General features: G+C 47.1%; 1 long non-coding RNA gene across 1 annotated transcript in view; it reads left to right on the top strand.

Annotated features, from left to right (window-relative positions):
* Positions 1–6,059: 6,059 nt before the first annotated feature.
* The window catches only part of LOC145342585 (uncharacterized), a 38,070-nt gene continuing 18,762 nt past the window's right edge, over positions 6,060–25,367 (top strand). Inside the window, exon 1 of the long non-coding RNA XR_013886571.1 lies at positions 6,060–6,114. This is a non-coding gene — a long non-coding RNA (uncharacterized LOC145342585). The remainder of the gene's footprint in view (positions 6,115–25,367) is intronic.

Here is a 25,367-nt window from a genome sequence, read left to right as displayed (position 1 = left end):
CAAACAGACAAACAGCTGAAGGTGGAAAGATATAGGTTCCATTGACAAGGCAGCAATAACTTCACAAATGACCCACAAAATATGACAGTCATTTTACTGAAACGACATTATCAACCCTTTACATGTATAAAGTTTAAACAGTAAGAAGGCCTTTGTGCATTGAAGTACTTTTCTTTATGCACATTTTCTCAAAGTATTCTTTCATTGGATGTGGGTGTTGCTGGCTGGGCCAGCAATTATTGCTCATTCGTAATTGCCCATGAGAAGGTGGTGATCTGCCTTCTTTAACTGTTGCAGTCCGTGTGTTGCAGATGCACCCAGAGTGCTGTTAGGGAGGAAGTTCCAGGATTTTGAAGTAACAGTCATACGTTCCCAAGTCAAGATGATATTTGTCTTGGAGGGGAACTTGCAGGTGATGGTGTTCCCCTGTGTCTGCTGCCCTAGATAGTAGAGGTTACAGGTTTGTAAGGTGCTATCAAAGAAGCCTTGGTGAGTTGCTTTCATGCAGGTATTTGTATGAGATATGACTATGCAATTGAAGTGGATGGAGGCTGCTGCCCTGTGGCCTGGGATAAGCTGGGCAGTTGGGAAGCATGGTAGCACATTGGTTAGCACTGCTGCTTCACAGTTCCAGGGACCTGGGCTCAAATCCCAGCTCAGGTCACTGTCTGTGTGGAGTTTGCACATTCTCCCTCTGTCTGCGTGGATTTCCTCCGGGTGCTCCGGTTTCCTCCCACTGTCCAAAGATGTGCGGGCTAGGTTGATTGGTCATTCTAAATTAGGGTCCTGGGATGCATAGGTTAGAGGGATTAGTGGGTAAATATGTAGAGATGTGGAGATAGGGCATGGGTGGGATTGTGGTTGGTGCAGACTTGATGGGCCGAATGGCCTCTTTCTGCATCAGTTTGGGGCTCAGCCTGAACCAGTCCTCCAACAGCCCTCTGACAGTTAGTGACCTCGGGTGGTCACTGCCTCCATCAGCTTCTCAGGCGAGGCGGTGGGGTGCTCACCAGCTCGTGACACTGAATGGAATCGTGAATGAATACTCACTGACGTGAGAATACAGGCACTGGAACACGGTGTGGGAAATGATGGGTCACTGAGTCCTCGGAAGTATCCCCTTCCTCCTCCGAGGTGGACTGCTGGTGTCCAGTCTCAGTGTCTGCCTGCCTATCTGGAGTGCGGAGACCTGAGTGAGAAAATACAAATAATTAGAGGCTGAGGGCTTCATATGGTCTCCTCACATCCCCACCTACAGTGAATCTCCATCTGTCCAGTGATGAACACAAAAGCTCAATGTCACTTCACTCTGTGGGTTCACCACCCTCGTTCCACCAATAATCACCCAGTCACATTGTGACCCCAGCCATTCAAGGGACACATGTTACAGAGATGTTCAGTACAGTCACTGCAGTTCAGGTGTATTTAGTACAGTCACTTGGCTTCAGGGTTATTAAGTACAATCAGTGGGGTTCAAGGGTATTCAGTGCAGTCACTTGGGTTTAGATGTATTAAGTATAGTCACTGGGGCTCAGGGATATTCCGTACTGTCACTGGGGTTCAGGGTTATTCAGTACAGTCACTGGTGTTCAGGGGTATTCTGTACATCACTGGGGTTCAGGATATTCAGTACAGTCACTGGGGTTCAGGGGAATTCAGTACAGTCACTGGGAGTCAGGGGTATTCAGTACAGTCACTGGGAGTCAGGGGAATTCAGTACAGTCACTGGGAGTCAGGGTATTCAGTACAGTCACTGGGAGTCAGGGGAATTCAGTACAGTCACTGGGAGTCAGGGTATTCAGTACAGTCACTGGGGTTCAGGATATTTAGTACAGTCACTGGGAGTCAGGGGAATTCAGTACAGTCACTGGGAGTCGGGGTATTTAGCACAGCCACTGGGGTTCAGGATATTTAGTACAGTCACTGGGAGTCAGGGGAATTCAGTACAGTCACTGGGAGTCAGGGGTATTCAGTACAGTCTCTGGGGTTCAGCAATATTCAATATAGTCATTGAAGTTCAGGGGTATTCTGTACTGTCACTGAGGTTCAGGGGTATTCAGTACAATCACTGAGGTTCAGGGATATTCAGTACAGTCCCTGGGGTTCAGCAATATTCAATATAGTCATTGAAGTTCAGGGGTATTCTGTACTGCCACTGAGGTTCAGGGGTATTCAGTACAATCACTGAGGTTCAGGGATATTCAGTACAGTCCCTGGGGTTCAGCAATATTCAATATAGTCATTGAAGTTCAGGGGTATTCTGTACTGCCACTGAGGTTCAGGGGTATTCAGTACAATCACTGAGGTTCAGGGATATTCAGTACAGTCCCTGGGGTTCAGGGGTATTCAGTACAATCACTGAGGTTCAGGGATATTCAGTACAGTCACTGGGGTTCAGCAATATTCAATATAGTCATTGAAGTTCAGGGGTAATATGTACTGCCACTGAGGTTCAGGGGTATTCAGTACAATCACTGAGGTTCAGGGTTATTCAGGACAGTCCCTGGAGTTCAGGGGTATTCAGTCCCATCACTGGGGTTCAGGGGAATTGAGTACAGTCACTTTGGTTCAGGGGTATTCAGTGCAAACTCTGGGGTTCAGGGATATTTAGTACAGTCACAGGGTTTCAGGGTTGCTCAGTACAGCAACTGGGGTTCAGGGGTATTCAGTACAGTCACTGGGGTTCAGGGGTATTCAGTACAGTCACAGGGCTTCATGGTTATTCAGTACAGTCACTGGGCTTCAGGGGTATTCAGTACAGTCACTGGGGTTCAGGGGTATTCGTTACAGTCACAGGGACTCACGGTTATTCAGTGCAGTCATTGGGTTTCAGGGATATTCAGTACAGCAACTGGGGTTCAGGGATATTCAGTACAGTCACTGGGATTCAGCGGTATTCAGTACAGCAACTGGGTTCAGGGGTATTCAGTACAGTCACTGGGGTTCAGGGGTATTCATTACAGTCACAGGGACTCACGGTTATTCAGTGCAGTCATTGGGTTTCAGGGGTATTCAGTACAGCAACTGGGGTTCAGGAATATTCAGTACAGTCACTGGGATTCAGCGGTATTCAGTACAGCAACTGGGTTCAGGGGTATTCAGTGCAGTCACTGGGGTTCAGTGTATTCTATACATTCACTGGGGTTCAGGCATGTTCAGTACAGTCACAGGGGTTCTGGGGTGTTCCGTACTGTCACTGGGATTCAGGGATATTCAGTGCAGAAGCTGATGTTCAGGGATGTCCAGCACAGTAACTGATGTTCTGAAATGTTCAGTTCAGTCATTTGGTTCCGTGTATTCTGTCACTGGGGTTAAGGTGTATTCAGTACAGTCACTGGCATTCAGGGGTATTCAGTACAGTCACTGGGGTTCAGGGGTATTCAGTACAGTCACTGGTGTTCATGGTATTCAGTCCAGTCACTGCAGTGCAGGGGTATTCAGTACAGTCACTGGTGTTCAGAGGTATTCAGTGCTGTCACTGGGGTTCAGTGGTGTTCTATACATTCACTGGGGTTCAGGAGTATTCAGTACAGTCACACGGGTTCTCTGGTATCCTGTACCATCACTGGGATTCAGAGATATTCAGTGCATTAACTGATGTTCGGGGTGTTCAGCACAGTCACTGATGTTCAGAGATGTTCAGTTCAAACATTTGGTTTGGGGTATTCTGTACAGTCACTGGGGTTCAGGTGTACTCAGTAGAGTCACTGGGGTTCAGGAGTATTTAGTACACTCACTAGGCTTCAGGGTTATTCAGTGCAGTCATTGGGGTTCAGGGGTACTCAGTACAGTCACTGAGGTTCAGGCTATTCAGTGCAGGCATTGGGGTTCAGGGTGTTCAGTACTGTCAGTGGGGTTCAAGCATATTCAGTACTGTCACTGGGATTCAAGGGTATTCAGTGCAGTTGCAGGGGTTCAGGGGTATTTGTTACAGTCACTGGGATTCAGGTATATTCAGTGCAGTAGCTGATGTTCAGGGGTATTCAGCACAGTCATTGGGGATCAGGCTATTTACTCAAGCATTGCTGTTCAGAACTGTCACTGGGGTTCAGGAGTATTCAGTACAGTCACTTGGTTCAGGTGTATTCCGTACAGTCACTGGTGTTCAGGCTATTCTGTACAGTCATTGGGGTTCAAGGGTATTGAGTACTGTCACTGGGTTTCAGGCTATTCAGTACAGTCATTGGGGTTCAGGGGTATTCAGTACAGTCACTGGGGGTTCAGGGGTATTCTGTACAGTCACTGAGGTTCAGGGGTATTCAGTACAGTCACTGCGGTTAAGGAGTATTCAGTACAGTCACTGGGGTTCAGGGCAATTCAGTACAGTCACTGGGGTTCGGGAGTATTCAGTACAGTCACTGGAGCCCAGGGGTGTTCAGTATAGTCACTGGGGTTCAGGTGTACTTATTACAGTCACCGGGGTTCAGAGTATTCAAGACAGTCACTGGGGTTCAGGGGTATTCAGTACATTCTCTGGGGTTCAGGGGAGTTCAGTACAGTCACTGTGGTTCAGGTGTACTTATTACAGTCACTGGGGTTCAGGTGTACTTATTACAGTCACCAGGTTCAGTGTATTCTGTACAGTCACTGGGGTTCGGGGGTATTCAATACAGTCACTGGGGTTCAGGAGTATTCTGTACAGTCACTGGGATTCAGGAGTGTTCAGTACAGTCTTGAGGGTTCAGTGGTATTCAATACAGTCACTGGGGTTCAGGGGTATTCAGTACAGTCACTGCGGTTAAGGAGTATTCAGTACAGTCACTGGGGTTCAGGGGTATTCAGTACAGTCACTGGGGTTTGGGAGTATTCAGTACAGTCACTGGAGCCCAGGGGTGTTCAGTATAGTCACTGGGGTTCAGGTGTACTTATTACAGTCACTGGGGTTCAGTGTATTTAGTACAGTCACTGGGGTTCAGGAGTATTCAGTACAGTCTTGGGGTTCATGGGAGTTCAGTTCAGTCACTGGGGTTCAGGGGTGTTTGGTACAGTCACCATGGTTCAGGGTATTCAGTACAGTCGCTGGGGTTCATGGGAGTTCAGTTCAGTCACTGGGGTTCAGGGGTGTTTGGTACAGTCACCGGGGTTCAGGGGTATTCAGTGCAGTCACTTTGGTTCGGGGTGTTCGTTACAGTCACTGGGGTTCAGGGGTGTTTGGTACAGTCACCGGGGTTCAGGGTATTCAGTACAGTCACCGGGGTTCAGGGGTGTTCAGTACAGTCACCGGGGTTCAGGGTATTCAGTACAGTCACCGGGGTTCAGGGGTGTTCAGTACAGTCACCGGGGTTCAGGGTATTCAGTACAGTCACTGGGGTTCAGGGGTGTTCAGTACAGTCACCGGGGTTCAGGGTATTCAGTACAGTCACCGGGGTTCAGGGGTGTTCAGTACAGTCACCGGGGTTCTGGGGTGTTCGGTCCAGTCACTGGGGTCTTCACTGCTGCTGAGGATATCCTGATGACTGCTGCACTCAGCGCTAACAATCTTTTGAAGATGTCACCAGCATTTGCCTTTCTATCGGGGGCACTCAGATCAGTATTTTGTTTTCCGCTCCCACTTGTTCGTTGGAGAATTCCCTCAGCTCCAGACCATGATGGAGGTTGGACCATATTCTTAAACAGCAGAAATCCAGGGTTATCATCATGATGGACACGGGGGCGGGGAAGGTGATTAAATTCAGCTCATCATTAAACACAGCAGCTCAGTGAGCTTCCCAATCTTTTCCTCATCTGATTCCCACATAATAATCCTGAATTATCCATTGGTTGTGAAAAGTCGGAACACCCTGAGATTTGGATTGTTGCCACAGAAATGGAAACTCTTTCTTCAGTAAGAAGCTTTCAGTTACAGACTGTCGAATCCTTTAAAATTCCCTCTCTGCCTCCTTCACCCTCTCACCATGGAATTAGTACAAACAATATTCCACTGTAGTGACTTGATCAGCAAAATGCATCCAAACTATTGAGCAATATGTTGTTATTATTGTTGTACAGGTGGGTGCGGATGGTCAGACGATGTTTGCTGCAGTTGAGGTTTTTTTGGGATATCGTGAACCCCTATTTGGTCCTCCTCCCCGGGTAGCTGTCATCAGTCATTTCAAGAACAAAACTTCAATCCAGGTAACGGAGCGAAACTCCTCCATCTCAATCTGCAGTGATATGGGTTCCACACGGTCAGTGTTTATATTTATTCTGCAGTTTTTATTCACTATTTATCTATAACCTGCTGTTTTTACAGTGTTTCTGGGCTGGCTCCTACTCACTTCTGCCAAAGTCAGTCTGTAATTCATGGGGTTCAAGTGAACATGAGTTTAAATTTGCAAACTTCCTGACATCACCTGAGTTTATCTGAGATCTTCCAGCCCATCTGCTTCCACAGACCATGAGAATATACTTGTTTATTCATCAAACATCAATCCACAGAAGCATATTATATTCCCAGAAATCTTTACAACACCTGGGCGGAATTCTCCCGAAATATTTCTGTGTTGTAACAGTGAGAAAACAGGAGCAATCCGTGCTGGTCTTCTAGGTGTGTCCAGCACCGCAATCCTTCCACACTTAGTGCACTGAAGGAGCCTCCATGTGAAACATGCCATCATGGAGACTCCAGGCGTGTGATTCATCCAAACTGGCCACAGCTGTGTGGCATTAACTGGGGGAGCTGCAATTAAACTCTCCCCACGGCACCCACAGCCAGTCACACCAGGAGGATGGCAGCCCCATCTCACCGAGGGAGATATAGGATGGCTGCTGGATGCTGTGGAGGAGAGGCAGGCCATCCTGTACCCCCAAGAGCACAGAAGAACCATCTGTCACACCCTGGCACCAGTCCCACCTGTCACACCCTGGCACCAGTCCCACCTGTCACACCCTGGCACCAGTCCCACCTGTCACACCCTGGCATCAGTCCCACCTGTCACATCCTGGCATCAGTCCCACCTGTCACATCCTGGCATCAGTCCCACCTGTCACATCCTGGCATCAGTCCCACCCGTCACATCCTGGCACCAGTCCCACCTGTCACACCCTGGCACCAGTCCCACCTGTCACATCCTGACACCAGTCCCACCTGTCACACCCTGGCATCAGTCTCACCTGTCACATCCTGGCACCAGTCCCACCTGTCACATCCTGGCACCAGTCCCACCTGTCACATCCTGGCACCAGTCCCACCTGTCACACCCTGGCACCAGTCCCACCTGTCACATCCTGACACCAGTCCCACCTGTCACATCCTGGCACCAGTCCCACCTGTCACATCCTGGCACCAGTCCCACCTGTCACATCCTGGCACCAGTCCCACCTGTCACACTCTGGAATGTCCACATCAATCCACTCCAATGCCTTTCGGCTGTCTAGTACCCGAACCCCCAGCATCATCCTCGCATCCCTCTGAACCCAGCCCCCCAACCCCTCACAAAAGCTGCCTGGTGAGCACAGTGCCAGTATACGCCACCTGTTCCCCCACATTCTCCCCTCCTCCCCCCGCCAACCCTCTCAGCCCCTGGGTCGATCAGCCATCGGGTCCTCACTCATCCCCTTTTGTCCTGAAGGAGAAGATGGTGCACAACAGAAGGGAGAGGGAGAAGACTGACAGGGAAATTCCCGAGTTGAGGCCCTTCAGTGAGTGTGTATTGGAGTGCCCGGGAGGCACCCAGGCGAGCTGTGAGTGACAGTGAGATTGGAATGTGCCACAGAAGTGAGGATCCACTAAACTTTCATTCATATGACCTTCCTTATGTTGTTTCCAAGCTGCCCAGACACCTGTCCCTCCCTTGCACTGAACCGACTCTTGCCTGATGAGGCCGGGCCCCCCTGCCCTCCCCTCCCCCTCCTGTGGCCCCCGCTACCTCTGAGGAAAGCACTGACCTGGTGTCCAAGGCATCACCTGCGCCATCCACCGGGGCAGAGACACACCCCAGTGAGTGGAATTAGCAGACAGGCTTTGGGGTCACTTTCTGGTGAGCAGCACACAGCTGCACATCAGGTGGAGAGGAAACATTTGAGGCAGGCGGAGGTCTGCCGGATCCAAGGAAACAGCTGGCCCCCAGTCAGATGCTGAACCTCTGGAAGCATTTTTCACAGAGCTGTTGGAGATGGAAAGGCAGAGCCGGGTACTTCAGGAGGGGGTGGCAGTGACACTCTGCAATTGCAAGGCCTCTTGGAGGAGCCCCACAACCTTCAAGTTCAGGAAATGGTATCGGCATTGCGTGGCACCCAGTCCAACACTGCAAGGGTGGCGACTGTGGTGGAAAGCCTCAAGCAGGAAATAGTATCCATGGGTGACAGTGTCCAAGGCCTGGCCAGTCACTGAGGAACATGGCCGAGTGTCTTGGGAGCATGCTCGAGACACAGCGGGCCATTGGAGAGAGGCTCCAGAGCTTTGTCCAGACTCAGAGGGCTATCGCTGAGGGCTCACACACCATGGTGCAGGCAATGTTGGGCCTCCTGGACTGGCATCGCCAACTGGTGCAGATATTCCTGGAGCTCACTCCAGCTGCCCTGAGGGAGGAGGAAGAGCCCATGCCAGGGCCTCCCACCCAGAAGATTCCAGCAGTCACCAAGCCTTCCAAATTCTCCTTTCCTGATACCGGTGCATCTCACGGACAGCAGGCTGAACTGGGTGGTAGGGTTGCATCTGTGACACTCGAAAGTCAGCCAGGGCCTCCCAGGACCCGGCCCTCCCGGGGACACCCACCAAGGGCATCAAAGGCCAAGGGGCACGGAACACAGCAGACCGCCTCCACCTCTGATCTGCATCCTGAGGGTCACCTAGATGATGAGCCAGGCCACATCAGGTTAAGAAGTTGTAGGAATCACCAAGAGGGCATTGATGAAGGCTGACACTAGTTGGGGGTAGGGTAGGATGCACTGTAAATAATCACGATTGAAGGATATTATTCCCCAAATCCAGATACCAATCCTTGATACCACAGGCCATTGGCTGCAGCATGATGCTGACTGGGCTCAGCGCTCTGGAGCTCACGCAGAGCATAACGGTGGCTGTGGGAAGCTCTTCATTACCGTATTAACCTGTGTGCACCCACCTGGATGTTTGGTGCAAACTCGCTTCCAGACAGAGAGTGGGGAAGTATCCTCCTGTCTTCCATACCACAGGTGCCCATTGTAGGGAGCAGTGTGAAGAGGCATGTTAAGAGCTCTCCAGCTCCCTTGATTGGATCGACAGTTGCTAGGCCTGGTGCTTGTTACTATTAATGGGGCCTGGGATGGACCGTCAACGATAAACCACAACCTTTCCAGCAGACAGATGGCAGAGTAACCAGTTTTACATTAATGAGATTTGAACTCGATCTCTTATGGAATCCCTTGGAGGTCTGTCAGCAGTCAGGGAGAATGCTCACCAGATGAGCCCCATATCCAGCGGGGACCCCCGATCTAGGTCCCCCAGGCCTGCCCAATCCCTGACCTGAGGCCCCCCATCCTGCACCTTGGCATTGGATGGCCATTCCTCTTTCACCCTGGAGGTTGGTGCTCTGCAGTACTCGCCTCCAAAGGATCAGTAATGATTCACACCCGTTGGTGTTCTGCTGGAGAGGTGGGAGCGTTCTGGGAGTGGGAAGGATCACATGCCGAATTCACTAAAGAAATCCAATCAATCTCATGCTAATCAGCATCGCACCTAGTTTGTATCATTAGAAAGGAGTCAGGAGAATCACTAACCATCTCATGCCAGGTACAAAACTGATTTTTAGGCTCGCTATTCTCTGGGATCACTACGATCTGTGCCAAGCTCAGAGAATCGCTTCCCAACCCCTGCCCCCAATCAGAACCAGGATCTTGTTGAATGTGAAGAGAACCTGGATATTAACAGGAAGGTGGGTAGGGTGTGGGGGAGCCCAGTGGTGGGTAAAGAACCTGACAAGGCCGGGGATGTGGGGGTCCTGCTGATTGGAACAGGAGAGGCTCATTCCAATAATTCTGTTCAGAATCACAACTGACAGTCGACCAGACTGAGTGCCTTGCTTTCAGACAAGAGCAAGACAGTGGATCTTGCTGGTGGGGGGGGTGGGGGCGGTTGGAGGAAGAGAGGGGGTACCCCAACAATGCACTGGTGAACCACCTTCTGAGGTTCCCATGTAAGGATTGCACAGGAAGATCAAACTCCTTTTGACAAATGCCCTGCAGCAGGGACCATCTAAACATGTGATTGCAAACTTCAGAGGTAGAACCTTCCCAAAATGATCCGAAGGGCGCGATCTTACAAAAAAATCTATGTACTGAATGACTGAGAAAATGGGACAGTTTCAGGCCTGCTTTTTAAGAACATAAGAAATAAGAGCAGGAGTAGGCCATCTAGCCCTTCAAGCCTGCCCCACCATTCATTAAGATCATGGCTGATCTGAAGTGGGTCAGTTCCACTTTCCTGCTTCCTCCCCATAACCCTTAATTCCATTATCGATCAGAAATCTATCTACCCGTGACTTAAATATATTCAATGAGGTAGCCTCCACCACTTCAACGGGCAGAGAATTCCAGAGATTCACCACCCTTTGAGTGAAGAAGTTCCTTCTCAACTCCGTTCTAAACTGTCCCCCCCTTATTTTGAGGCTATGCCCTCTAGTTCTGTTTTCCTTTCCAAGTGGGAAGAATCTCTCTACCTCTACCCTGTCAAGCCCCCTCATTATCATATATGTCTCTATAAGATCCCCCCTCAGCCTTCTAAACTCTAACGAGTACAGGCCCAGTCTACTCAATCTGTCTTCATAAGCCAACCCCCTCATCTCCGGTATCAGCCTGGTGAACCTTCTCTGTACTCCCTCCAAGACCAATATACCCTTTCGCAAATAAGGGGACCAAAACTGCACACAGTACTCCAGTTGCGGCCTCACCAATGCCTTGTACAGTTGCAGCAAGACCTCCCTGCTTTTATATTCTATCCCCCTCGCTATAAAGGCCAAGGCTTTTTAGGCAAGTTTGAAAATACAACCTTATGGCACTTGGTGCAAAAAAAAAGTGCCAGGATGCAATTCTCACCAGCAGCGGGTGGGGAGTTGTGGGGGAGGGGAGAGTGTGGGTGGAGTTTGAACTTTTGCCCCTCCCCCCACTTTCCCCTGCAAATCAGGCCCTCCCCTCCATGCCTTTTTTTTTCCCCACACCCCCAGCTGCCCCACAGACGTCCCCAGCCCCACTGATTGTCCCCCTGCAGAGTTCCCTTCCTCCCACCCTGATCGCCAGCCCTTCTGCAGATTCTCTTCCTTCCTACCCCGATCACCACCTCTTCTGCAGAGTTCTGCCTTCCCTCCAACCTCAGCTCCACCCCACAGGCTGTGCCCCACCACTTTTCAGTGGCCCTGGCACAGTTATGGTGCCTGGTAGGAAGTGCCAGACAAGCACTGCCAGGATGGCACTGCCCCATGATTGTTGCCCCCAATCACTGGGGAGTTCACTAAGGCCTTTGACAAGGTCTCTCATGGCAGACTGGTGCAGAAAGTGAAGTCGCACGGTATCAGAGGTGAGCTGGCAAGGTGAATACAAAACTGGCTTGGTCAAAGAAAGAAGTCCCGCAACACCAGGTTAAAGTCCAACAGATTTATTTGGTAGTAAATGCCACCAGCTTTCAGAACGCTGTTCCTTCATCAAGTGAGTGGAGAGTTAGAGTCTCTGGAGAACTCTCCACTCACCTGACGAAGGAACAGCATTCCAAAAGCTGGTGGCGCTTACTATCAAAGAAATCTGTTTGACTTTAACCTGGTGTTGTGAGACTTCTTATTGTGTTTACCCCAGTCCAACGCCGGCATCTCCACGTTTTAGTCAAAGAAGACAGAGGGTAGCAGTGGAAGCGTTTCTGAATGGAGAGCTGGGACAAGTGGTGTTCCTCAGGGATCAGTGCTGGGACGTTTACTGTTTGTAATATATGTAAATGATTTGGAGGAAAATGTAACTGGATTGATTAGTAAGTTTGCCGACGACACAAAGGTTGGTGAATTTGCGGATAGTGATGAGAACCATCAGAGATACAGCAGGATATAGATCAGTTGGAGACTTGGGTGGAGAGATGGCAGATGGAGTTTAATCCGGACGAATATGAGGTAATGCATATTGAAAGCGCTAATACAGATAGGAAATATGCAGTAAATGGCAGAATCCTTAAGGGTATTGATAGGCAAAGGGATCTGGGTGTATAAGTACACAGGTCACTGAAAGGGACAATGCAGGTGGAGCAGGTAGTCAAGAAGGCAAATGGCATGCATGCCTTCATCGGCCGTGATATTGAGTTTAAAAATTGGCGAGTCACGCTGCAGCTTTATATAACTTAGTTCAGCCGCGCTTAGAATATCGTGTTCAATTCTGGTCGCCACACTACCAGAAGGATGGTACAGAGGGTACAGAAAAGATTTATCAGGATGTTGACTGGTATGGAGAGCATTAGCTATGAGGAGAGGTTGGCGAAACTTGGTTTGTTCTCACTGGAGCAACGGAGGTTGAGGGGAGACCTGATAGAAGTCTCTAAGGTTATGAGAGGCATGGACAAAGTGGATAAACAGAAGCTTTTTCCCTGGGTGGAAGAATCAATTACTAGGGGGCATAGGTTTAAGGTGCAAGGGGCAATGTTAAAAGGAGTTGTACAAGGCATGTTTCTTACACCAAGAGTAGTGGGTGCCTGGAACTTGTTACCGGGGGAGGTAGTGGAAGCGGATATGGTAGTGACTTTTAAGGGGCGCCTTGACAAGTAAATGAATAGGATGGTCCCCGGAAGGGTAGGGGGTTTTAGTTAAGTCAGGCAGCATGGTCGGTGCGGGCTTGGAGGACTGAAAGGGCCTATTCCTGTGCTGTAATTTTCTTTGTTCTCTGAGGTTATCTTGAACTAGGAACACAATTTCAGACCAAGGGGTCTCATGTTTAAGTTGGAGATCGGAAGGAATTTCTCCTCTTCGAAGGTTGTTTTTTTTTGGAATTATCTATCGCAGAGAGCTAGGAAGTCTGATTTTTGAACATGCACCAGGCTGAGTTGGACAGATTTTTGATCAACATGGAATCAAGGGTTGTGGGTTCAGGCAGGAATGTGCACTTGAGGCTATAATCAGATCAGCCATGATCTTGTTGAGTGGTATAGCAGGTTGGAGGGGCCTAATGACCAACTCCTCCTTATTATTATGATCACATGAGCCTGTTGATAGCAACAAATGGAGGATGTGTGAGAGTGATTTGCTGATAGCTGTGATTGGCTGAGGTGTAGGTTCAGGCTGAGGAAGCTTCTCTGGCTCCTCCTAGTTCACAAGGAGCTTAAAACCTGGGAAGGTCTTGTTGTGACCACAGCAGATATTCTTCACTGAGGGAAAGTTGTCTTCCTGACCATAACCTTTTCTTTATGTATTCTGAAAACTAGAAAAACTAGTGATCCCAGGAGCACATAATTCCAGTAACGCCCTGGGGAATTTAAAGAATGAAAAAATTTATTACAAGAAGAAAACTTAAGCATCCAAGATAAACAGTATAAACCATTTATTAAAACATCCCTCCAACATAAACTTCACTTGCTCTCATAACAAACAATAAACACCACCCTGGCAACACTTTCTTATGTATTTTAACCATAAAACTGTTGTCACTTAAGTAAAACCAAACCTCTTGACTTCTCATTCTGTTCCATTCTGTTGTAACATCTATCCTCACAGTTCAAAAAATTCCCCAGGCCACTTCAAAGCTGTTGGTTCCTCCCAGTGGGTTGCTGCTTCTTTATGTCAGAAATTGCAGAATATCCTTTGCATTGAAGTTCAAAAGGCTGCAGGCCCTTGTTCCTCTTACTTTTCTAATACTTCCAAGTTAATCTGCACGTTGAATTGAAAAACTGCGAGGACCACTGAAGACACTTCCATGAGTTTCACAATAGAACATAACATAAGAACATAAGAAATAGGAACAGGAGTAGGCCATCTAGCCCTTCGAGCCTGCCCCGCCATTCAATAAGATCATGGCTGATCTGTCGTGGCTCAGTTCCACATTCCCGCCCTCTCCCCATAACCCTTAATCCCCTCGCTTATCAAAAACCCATCAACCCGCGTCTTAAAAATATTTAGCAAGGCAGCCTCCACCACTTCAACGGGCAGAGAATTCCAGAGATTCACCAGCCTTTGAGTGAAAAAGTTCCTCCTCAACTCTGTTCTAAACCGCCCCCTCTTTATCTTGAGGCTGTGCCCCCTAGTCCTACTGTCCTTTCTGAGCGGGAAGAGTCTCTCCACCTCTATCCTATCCATCCCATTCATCATCTTATACGTCCCAATGAGATCTCCCCTCATTCTTCTAAACTCTAACGAGTACAAGCCTAGTTTATTCAGCCTCTCCTCATAGCTCAACCCCCTCAACTCCGGCATCAGCCTAGTTAACCTCCTGTGCACTCCCTCCAAGGCCAAAATATCCTTGCGTAAGTGCGGCGACCAAAACTGCACACAGTACTCCAGCTGCGGCCTCACCAATGCCCTATACAGCTGCAGCAAGACCTCCCTACTTTTATATTCAATCCCCCTCACTATGAAGGCCAGCATCCCATTAGCCTTCCTGACCACCTGCTGCAATAGGACATCTTCCAGCTTCTATTCCCTTGCAAAATTCTGGGATGAAACCTCAACTGTATTCCACACACTGATTGATGATATAAATTGATGTTTTGACTCTGCTAACAGTGCATGCCCACTAAGTACCATTTCCATCAGCTATTTCTTAGTTAGCAGAAAACCACACCAGGTCCAAACTGCAACTAAAACATTTTCACCCCTCACTCTATTTTACCGGCTCACCACACTGGTCAGCCGATATGGCGAACTGTTAAGTTCCCATCCATCATGTTTCCACCAAAAGATTCACAGATCGATTGTGTATTATTTCAGTTTCTCCACCTTTCTGTTTTATGATCTTGCCTTTCCAGCTGTTAAATCTCCCAAATCAACCATTTCAATGTTTAACCTCATGCTGTTTTTGATTACATTTAGCCCATTTCCTACTGTTAAAATTTTTATTCCTAAAACTAAATGAAATATTCTGAAACACATGAACTCTGAGCTAGATATTTGCAACAGTTTAGATTTGTGAATTCCTGTCCCTGCTCCCAATCTCTGTCACCCATCGAGAGGTGGGGATTAAAACTGAGGCCAGGAATTCAAAACAGGTGGAACCCATAGGATCTGAATTTGGACATTTCTCTGGGTAGTCTGAAACTGACTGAGTTTCAAAGAGGAATGGGGGACTCCCTCATCACAAACACATTCCATCCTAAAACTGTCAAACTTTACTAAATACATGTGGCAATTTCCTTTGATATTTCATTTTTAAAATCAATTTTGATATGAAAAGCCAAATGAATTTGTGTGGTAAAGGTTGCAATTTTCAGTGAAAACCTAGAGGTTGTGATTTCCCGACCATGTTAGTTATATTTTAGATATATTTAGTGTTTGTGAGTGTTTTTTAGTGTTTTTTAATAGAAAAGGATTATCAAAGCTACTCGATTGTTATAAAAAACTATTTGGTTCTCTAATGTCCTTCAGAGAAGGAAAATTGCTGCAATCACCTCATTCGACTTACAAAAGACTCCTGTCCTGTAAGGTTGATTTTTAATACTCTCAGGATATTTAGTGATGAACAATAAATACTGCATTGCCAGTTGTAGTGTTCAATTATTCTGTGTTTGACTATGAGAGTCTGTTTATTATTGATGCTCACTGTGTTTGATTGGTTAAGCCTGGGAATGAATTCAGAGAAAAATCAACAAACTGCAAAGGGTGCTGGACGGAAAGTTGTTAATGTGGAAATTTAAAATATACAACACCAGTACCGTCCATATCGCAGGAGCAGAGCAATATCATTCTGCTTTGATGCCCACATTAGCTCTAAGTCGTTTAATTCTTTATTTTTCCCTAAGATATATTTTATTCATAAAATTTAGTGAGGTACATTGTATCATATAATTTAATGTTACATAAAGTGTAAAAGAGATCAGATTTTCTCTATATAGTTTCAAATACTCTGAAGTGACTCTTAGACTTGCCTATAGATACAGGTTATATCTACATAATTCATTTCATATCAATCTTACAGCCACAAGGGTTTTATACAGTTTTCAGCTCCTTGATGTTCTATAACAAGAAGGTCTTAATCATTAGCCTTTCCCAATTGAGTCTTCACAACAGCTGCCCCAAGCTTTAGTGCATCCCTCGCCAGAAGTCCTGGACCTTGCAAAGTGTCAGTCTGTGATACTCCTTAGTGTTATAATCCAGGACAGAAACTTCAAGTTATTTTATGAAGTCAGCCTAAATCATAAGATTTGCACTTTGAATTTGGCACAGGTAAGTATCAGATGTTTCACTCCAGATGTGATTCAAATGACCCACTTGGGAGCTTTTTATCAAATAAAGTTTATTTATGAATACAGTTAACATACAGAAAGAAAACTGGCAATACCTTTTACCAATTACAAACAAGAGAAAAAAACCATGATATTGTATAAACCTTAACAACCAAATGCATTGTTCCAACCAAACAAGCCTCCTTACAAACATACACCCAGCCCAGGTTTAGCACAGAAAACAAGGATGCTCACCTGGTTTTGCAGTTTTGCAATACCTGATGTGAATTGAAATGTAGTATGTCGGAGCAGGAGGAGGCCATTTGGCCCTTCAAGATTGTTCTGCCATTTATTATGATCATGGCTAATCATCCAATGCAATAGCCTAATCCTGCTTTTTCCCCAAAACCTTTGGTTCCATTCACCCCAAGTGCTATATCCAGCTGCGTCTTGAATACATTCACTGTTTGGCATCAACTACTTCCTGAATTTCACAGGCTCACCACTCTTTGGGTGAAGAAATGTCTCCTCACCTTTGTCCTAAATGGTCTACCCTGAATCCTCAGAGAGCAAACCCTGGTTCTGGACTTCCCCACCATTGGGAATATCCTTCCTGCATCCATCCTGTCTAGTCCTGCTAGAATTTTATAAGTCTCTATGAGATACCCCACTCATTCGTCTGAACTCCAGTGAAAACAATCCTAACCGAATCAATCTCTCCTCATACATCAGTCCTGCCATCCCCAGAATCAGCCTGGTAAACCTTCGCTATGCTCCCTCAAGACCGAGAACATCCTTCCTCAGAAAAGGAGACCAAAACTGTACACAATACTTTAGGTGTGGCCTCACCAAGGCCCTGTATAACTGCAACAACACATCCCTGCTCCTGTACTTGAAACTTTGCGCAATGAAGGCCAACATACCATTAACCTTCTCTAATGCCTGTTGCACCTGCAGTGATTGGTGCACAAGGACATCCAAGTCCTGCTGCATACTTCCCTCTCCTAATTATCAGCCATTCATTAGTAATCTGCCTTCTTGTTTTTGCTTCCAAATTGAATAACCTAACACTTACCCAACTTATTCTGCATCTGCCATTGATTACCCACTCACTCAACCTGTCCAGATCATTCTGAAAGATCTCTGCATCCTCATCACAGTTTACCCTTCCATCTAACTTGGCATCATCTACAAACTTTGAGATGTTACATTTTGTTCCCTCATCCAAATCATTAATATATATCGTGAATAGCTGGAGTCCCAGCACCGATCCCTATGGCACCCCACTCGTTACTGCCTGCCAATTTGAAAAACACCCAGTAATTCCTAGTTGTTTCCTCTCTGCCAACCAGTTTTTTACCCATCTCAGTACATTTTTCCCCCAATCCCATGTGCTTTAATCTTGTACGATAATCTCTTGTGCAGGACTTTATCAAATGCTTTCTGAAAGTCCAAATATACCACATCGACTGGTTCCTCCTTGCCAACTCTATTAGTTACATCTTTAAAGAATTCCAACAGATTTGTCAAGCTTAATTTCTCCTTCATAAATCCATGCTGACTCTGTCTGATCCTGCCACTGCTTTCTAAATGTTCTGCTAAAGTCCTTGATAATGGATTTGAGAATTTTCCCCACTACTGATGTTTAGCTTACTGGTCTATAATTCCCTATTTTCTCTCTACCTCCCTTTTTGAATATTGGAGTAACATTTTCTACCTTCCAATCTGTAGGGGCTTTTCCAGAGTCTATAGAATCCTGGAAGATGACCACCAATGCATCCACCATTTGTCGAGCCACTTCCTTAAGTACTCTGGGATGTAGATTATCAGGCCTTGGGGATTTATCCACCTTTAATCCCAACAATTGTCCCAGCACCATTTCTCTATTAATATTGATCTCCCTCAGTTCTTCCCTCTCATTAACTCTTGCATTCTTCAACATTTCTAGCATTTGATTTGTGTCCTCTTTTGTGAAGACAGAACCAAAGTTTGTATTCAGTTGCTCATTTCTTTACATTCTCCTGCTTCAGTCTGTACGGGACTTACATTTGTCTTCACCAATCTCTTTCTCTTCACATATCTACAGAAACTCTAATGTCAGTCTTTATGTTCCCTGCAAGCTTACTTTGGTACTGTACTTTCTTCTCCTTAATCAACCTCTTGGTCCTTTTTTGGTGAATTCTAAACTCCTCCCAACCCTCAGCCCTATTATTTATCTTAACCAATCTGTATGTTTCTTCCTTAGATCGGATATCTCTCTAATTTCCTTTGTAGGCCATGCATTGGCCCTCTTACCCATTTTGCTTTTGTGTCAGACAGGAATAAACAATTGCTGCAGTTTCTCCGTGCGTTTCTTGAATATTTGCCATTACCTATCCACTGTTATCCCTTTAAGTAACTCTCCCCAATCTATCACGGCCAACTCATGCCTCATATCCTCAGAGTTTCCTTTATTAAGATTCAGCACCCTAGTCTCTGAATCAACTACTTCACTCTCCATCTTGATAAAAAATTCTCTCGTGTTATGCTCGCTCATCCCCAAGGGGTTTCATACAGCAGGATTGACAAAGATTCCTTTCCCATTACACAGTACCCAATCTAAGATGCTCTCTAATTGGATCCTCCACATATTGGTTAAGGAAACCATCCCATATACACTCCAGGAATTCCTCCTCTACGGCATTGTGGCTGATTTGATTTGCCCAATCTATGTGCAGATTAAAATTACCCATGATCACGACATTCCTTTATCACATGCATTTCTAATTTTGTGTTTAATGCTATTCCCAACATCACCACTGCAGTTTGGGAGTCTATATTATCACACCCATGAATGTTTTTGTCCCTTGGTATTTCTCAATTCTACCCATACAGACACCATGTTGTCAGAGCTAATATCCTTTCTCACTATTGTGTTAATTTCCACCACCTTTTCCTTTATGCCTATCTTTCCTAAATATTGAATACCCTGGGACATTCAATTCCCACCCCTGGTCAACCTGAAGCCATGCCTCTGTAATCCCAATTATATCGTACCCGTTTACATCTATCTGTGTGGTTAGTTCATCCACTTTATTGCAAATGCTAGACTCATTAAGGCACAGAGTCTTTAAGCTTGTCTTTTTAACATTGTTTGCCTTGCTCCCAGTATTTCTCTCTATAGCTCCGTTTGAACTTTATCCTTGGTTCCTCTGCCTCTCACTTTTCTTATTCCCTTTTCTACATTTTGTTTTTATCCTTGTTCCTTCGTTCTCTGACTCATGACATAGATTCCCATCCCCCTGGCATATTAATTTAAACCCTCCCCAACCGTTGTAACAGACAGTCCCCCGAGGATATCAATCCCAGTCCTGCCCAGTTGGAACCCATCCACTTTGTACAGATCCCACCTCCCCCAGAACCAGTCCCAATGCCCCAGGTATCTGAACACCCCCCTGATACTATCTCTTCAGCCACATATTTATCTAATATATCCTGTCATTTCTACACTGATTAGCACATGGGACCGGTAGTAATTCTGGAATCACAATCTTTACGGTCAGATTTCTTAACTTTCTTCCCAGCTCACTATATTCTGCTTTTTGGACCTCATCCCTTTTTTTAACCTATGTCATTTGTACCAACTTGTACTTTGACCACTGGCTGTTCACCTTTCCCCTCCAGAATGCCCTGTACCCACTCCAAGACATCCTTGACCCTAGAACCAGGGAGGCAACATACCGTCCTGGAGTTTCGTTTACAGCCACAGAAACACTTGTTTATTCCTCTTACAATTGAATCCTCTGTAACTATTGAACTGGCACATTTTTTACTGCTCCCCTCTGCAGCAGAACCAATCATGGCTGCTGCTGCTTTCCCCAGAGAACTCATTCCCCTCATCAGTATCCAAAGCGGTATATCTGTTTTGCATGGGAATGGCCACAGGAGATTCCTGCACTACCTGCCTATCTCTCTTGCTCTGTCTGGTGGTCACCCATTCTCTTCCTGCCTGCGGAGCCTTAGTTTGCTGAGTGACCACCCTCTCTACGTGCTATCCACGATACTCTCTGACTCGCGGATGCCCCACAGTGTCTCCAGCCGCCACTCCAGCTCTGAAACTCAAGCTTCCAAGAACTGCAGCTGGAGACACTTCCTGCACACATGCTGATCCAGGAGATTGGAACTGTCCTCAGCCTGCCACATGGAGCATGTTAAGTAGTGAAATGAGCCTCCAATTTCTGATTTACCCCTTCTGCTTGATGAGGGTGATGGTGCCTTTCCTCATGGATTCCAACATGCTGCCAGCCAGAAGCAGACTCTTGTATATTTTCAACAGGTCTGGGCCAACCCAGTTCCAGATAGGCAAATACAACTCAGCTGGTAATCACTTCCCAGCGTTTTACTTGTTTTGAGGGACCTGTCAGTCTTTGCCACCTTCTCCAGAGTCATTGGTTTGTCCAGACTGTTTGTTGTCTCACGTATTGTTGTCTCAGACCGCTGTGATAGAGCACAGGAAGGACTGGAAGGCTTTGGTGTCTGTGGTTTTCACTTATTTCAATTCAGCATAAAAGGATTTCCTGATTAGCAGATTTGCTACTTGAGTTTGCACTGATGTTTCAGAGCCACCTTCTTCCTTCAAGCTGCAGATTACATACTCTTTCTCCCTCTGTATCTTCTGCAAAGAAAAACATCAATACCTCTCATCCTGCTGCATGGAATGGATTCTGGACCAGACAATGATCTTGGAGACCTCTTCAACAAAGGGTGAGGCCTGTTAGCTCTTCACCTATGGAGATCCTCCTTGATATTGACCCAAGTCGACTGTAACAGGAACAGATTCTAAATCCTCTCCTGGAATCAGGACATTTCCCTCTGTCTCACTCTATCTTGTACAGATTTGAAGATGAAAAATCTCTTTATTTACCTTGATTGCTTCCCATGAGCCCATTGGGGAATTAAAGAGGATGTTGCAAAGTTCTACAACTTTTGGAATAATTTTTAGTTCCTCCATGTTTTCTGATGTCATCAGTTTCATGTTCAGCTTCCATTTCCCTTACCAACCCTCTGACCTTCCTGTAGGTGACAGTCAACCAGTGGGAGGAAGTGTTCGGACAAGAACAGTGGGTTCCCTCCGGGCGCTCCGGTTTCCTCCCACAGTCCAAAGATGTGCGGGTTAGGTTGATTGGTCATGCTAAAAATTGCCCTTTAGAGTCATGAGATGCATGGGTTAGAGGGATTAGCGGGTAAATACGTAGGGATATGGGGATAGGGCCTGGATGGGATTGTGGTCGATGCAGACTCGATGGGCCAAATGGCCTCCTTCTCCACTGCAGGGTTTCTATGATTTCTGTGGTTTCTATGAACACTGGTTTGACGTCAGCGGATATGACCATGAACAGGTGGGACACAATCAGGAATTCTATCCTGGAATGGAAGGAACCCTGGCCTTGATCACGTGTATCCATGCGGTGCTCCATCTGCATGGTCACTAAAGATATCACACAGCTTGGGGTCTTTTACCGTTTCCATTTGGGGTCTGAACATAGTGTCCAGTTTGCTGTCAGCCCTGCTGATCGTCCATCTACATTGATGATGCAGTTGAAGTTACTGTCTGGAATGATCAGTCTGGATGTTGCCAGCAGCAGTGAGGGCTACTGAATGACGGCCAGCCACTCACTGTTGAGGTGACGTGCTGATTAACCAGAGCAGAGTGTTTTTGTACTTTACGTCTGTTCTGTGGAGGTGACTGTCGATCACCTCCTTAACCTCAGGGGTGATGAAGTTCCCCCCAAAGCAGAATGCCCAGGCCAGAGGATTGAGAATCATTCACTTTGACCATATCAGTGGTCATGGAACCATCACTGTGGCCATTACCTGCATGTGCTAAGATGCAGAATTCCTCACTCCTGCAGAAACAGCTGGTCAACTTTGACCTTGTGAAGTATCCCAAGGTCAAAACTCAGGAAACTTAATGCTCTGTACATTCAGGAAGGCAATCTTTACACCCATTAAAACAGTATGTGCTGACCAGATCTGTTATAAGACTATAAGACATAGGAGCAGAAGTAGGCAGTTCGGCCCATCGAGTCTTCTCTGCCATTAAATAAGAACATGACTGATTAGAAATGATAATCCTCAACTCCACTTTCCAGCCTTATCCCAATAACTGGAATATTTTATGCTTTTTGTTTCATTGGGAGTTCACACTAGAATCTCCCACACTCTGTGAAATGCAAAGGCCACCAACATGAATATTATTCGATTTCAGGGGACGCCCTGAAGTCTCCTGCCCGGGAGGCTAAAACCAGCACATGGGCATTGGCCCTGAACTGTCAGCTTCCCATTCGTAGGTCAGCCCGCGACCCCCGCAGGGCCCAATCATGGGGCCCATTCCTGAGCTAGCCCTGACCCTCCCCACCACCCCGATCTGCAGCCCTTGTGAGGCAGACACTCCCCAGCTGACCCCCTTCCCCAGGCTGTTCACCCCCGTACCCCAACCGACCCCCCCCCCGCCCCGCCGCCCCCGCCCCCCCCCCCCCCCCCCCCCCCCCCGCCCCAGCTAACTCTAATTGCTGGCCTCCCTCCTGCTCTGACCGATCCCCATGCAGAGTGGCAGTGGGAATCCCCATCCCTACCAATTACCCCCAGGCCCCTCTCCATCAGTGCCTACCCTCACAGGCCTCATCCCCTTGGCACTGCCCCATGCCTGATGGACAGTGCCAAGGTTCCCCTGGGCATGGGCACTTATCCCCTTGGGCAGTGCCGAGGCACAGTCTGGCACTGCCAGGGTGCCCATGCCCAGGGGCACCACGCCCCACCACTCAACCACCTGGGGGCCCCGATTGCCCCCCACTTCACTCCAGCAGGATCATTCTGATAGTTCTCCGAAAGTGGGAACCTACTGTAAACCTTGGGAGAGTGAGACACTCTGGTGGGACAGGAGAGGTCTGTGGGACTGCAGAATTCAGTCCCGGGCTCTCTAATTATTTTTGAATTACATTAAAAACAGATGAAATTACTTACCTTCCAGCCAGTTTCTGGCATGGATCTGACAGTGCCAGAAATCTGGCATTGGGACATATGCCCATGGCTGGAATGCATGAACGAATCCCTCACATGCCTGGCATTGAGATTCTCCCACTGCACTGAGTGAGGACATTAACGCAGCAAGTGGGAGAATCACCCCTGTTATTCGTATTGTCCTTTGTGAAGACAGAACCAAAGTATCTATTTAACTGGTCAGCAATTTCTTTGTTCCCCATTATGTAAGGGACCGACATTTGTCTTCACCAATCTTTCTCTCTTCACATACCTATAGAAATTTTTACAGCAGTTTTTATGATCCCTTCAAGCTTAGTCTCATACTCTATTTACCTCTTCTTAATCAATCCCTTGGTTCACCTTTGCTGAATTTTAAACTAATCCCAATCCTCAGGTATGTTTTTTTTTCTGGCCACTTTGTATGCCTCTTCCTTGGATCTTGTACAATCTCTAATTTCCCTTGTAAGCCACGGGTTGGCCACCTTTCCCATTTGAATGTTGCGCTAGACAGGAATAAAAAATTGTTGCAATTTATCTGTGTGCTCTTTGAATGTTTGCCATTGCATAGCTACCATCATCCCTTTAAGTAATGTTTCCCAATCTATCATAGCCAACTCACACCTCATACCATTGTAGTCTCCTTTATGAAGATTCAGGACCCTTGTCTTAGAACCAACAACGTCACTTTGTATTTTGATGAAAAATTCTATCGTACAATGGTTGCTCATTCCCACGGGGTCTCGAAGATTACCAATTATTGCTTTCTCATTAGACAATACTCAGTCTAGAATGGCCTGTCCACTCGTTGGTCCCTCAATGTATTGGTCCAGAGAATCATAAGAACATAAGAAATAGGAGCAGGAGTAGGTCATCTAGCCCTTCGAGCCTGCCCCGCCATTCAATAGGATCATGGCTGATCTGACGTGGCTCAGTTCCACTTTCCTGCCTTCTCCCCATAACCCTTAATCCCCCTGCCTATCAAAAACCTATCTACCTGCGTCTTAAATATATCTAGCGAGGCAGCCTCCACCACTTCAACGGGCAGAGAATTCCAGAGGTTCACCACCCTTTGAGTGAAGAAGTTCCTCCTCAACTCCGTTCTAAACTGCGCCCCCCCTTATCTTGAGGCTGTGCCGTCTAGTCCTACTGTCCTTTCTGAGCGGGAAGAGCCTCTCCACCTCTATCCTATCCATCCCATTCATCATCTTATACGTCTCAATGAGATCTCCCCTCATTCTTCTAAACTCTAACAAGTACAAGCCTAGTTTATTAAGCCTCTCCTCATAGCTCAACCCCCTCAACTCCGGTATCAGCCTAGTGAACCTCCTCTGCACTCCCTCCAAGGCCAAAATATCCTTGCGCAGGTGCGGCGACCAAAACTGCACACAGTACTCCAGCTGCGGCCTCACCAGTGCCCTGTACAGTTGCAGCAAGACCTCCCTACTTTTATATTGAATCCCCCTCGCGATGAAGGCCAGCATCCCATTCGCCTTCCTGACCACCTGCTGCACCTGCAGGCTGGGTCTTTGCGACTCATGCACAAGGACCCCGAGGTCCCTCTGCACCGTCGCATGCTGCAGTTTTTCGCAATGTAGCAGTAGTCCTTCCTACCATTATTCCTACCAAAGTGGACAACTTCACACTTGCCAACATTAAACTCCATTTGTCAGTTCCTGGCCCATTTGCCCAGCCTATCTAGATCCCTCTGCAGACTTTCCACACCCTCCGCACAATTTGCCGTTCCACCAATCTTGGTGTCATCAGCAAATTTCGACACCATACACTCAGTTCCCTCCTCCAGATCATCTATATAAATGGTAAATAGCTGAGACCCCAGCACCGATCCCTGGGGCACTCCACTAGTCACCAACCGCCAATCCGAACAGCACCCATTGACCCCCACTCTCTGCCTCCTATTTGACAGCCAATCCCCTATCCACGCTAACACCCTACCCCCAACTCCATGCCCCCTAACCTTCTGTAACAACCTCTTGTGCGGCACCTTATCAAATGCCTTCTGAAAATCAAGAAACACCACATCCACCGGTTCTCC

Source organism: Carcharhinus amblyrhynchos, chromosome 4, assembly GCF_965287045.1.
Source record: "Carcharhinus amblyrhynchos chromosome 4, sCarAmb.v2.hapA, whole genome shotgun sequence".
Classification (NCBI taxonomy): domain Eukaryota; kingdom Metazoa; phylum Chordata; class Chondrichthyes; order Carcharhiniformes; family Carcharhinidae; genus Carcharhinus; species Carcharhinus amblyrhynchos.
This window is presented reverse-complemented; position numbering and strand designations above follow the sequence as displayed.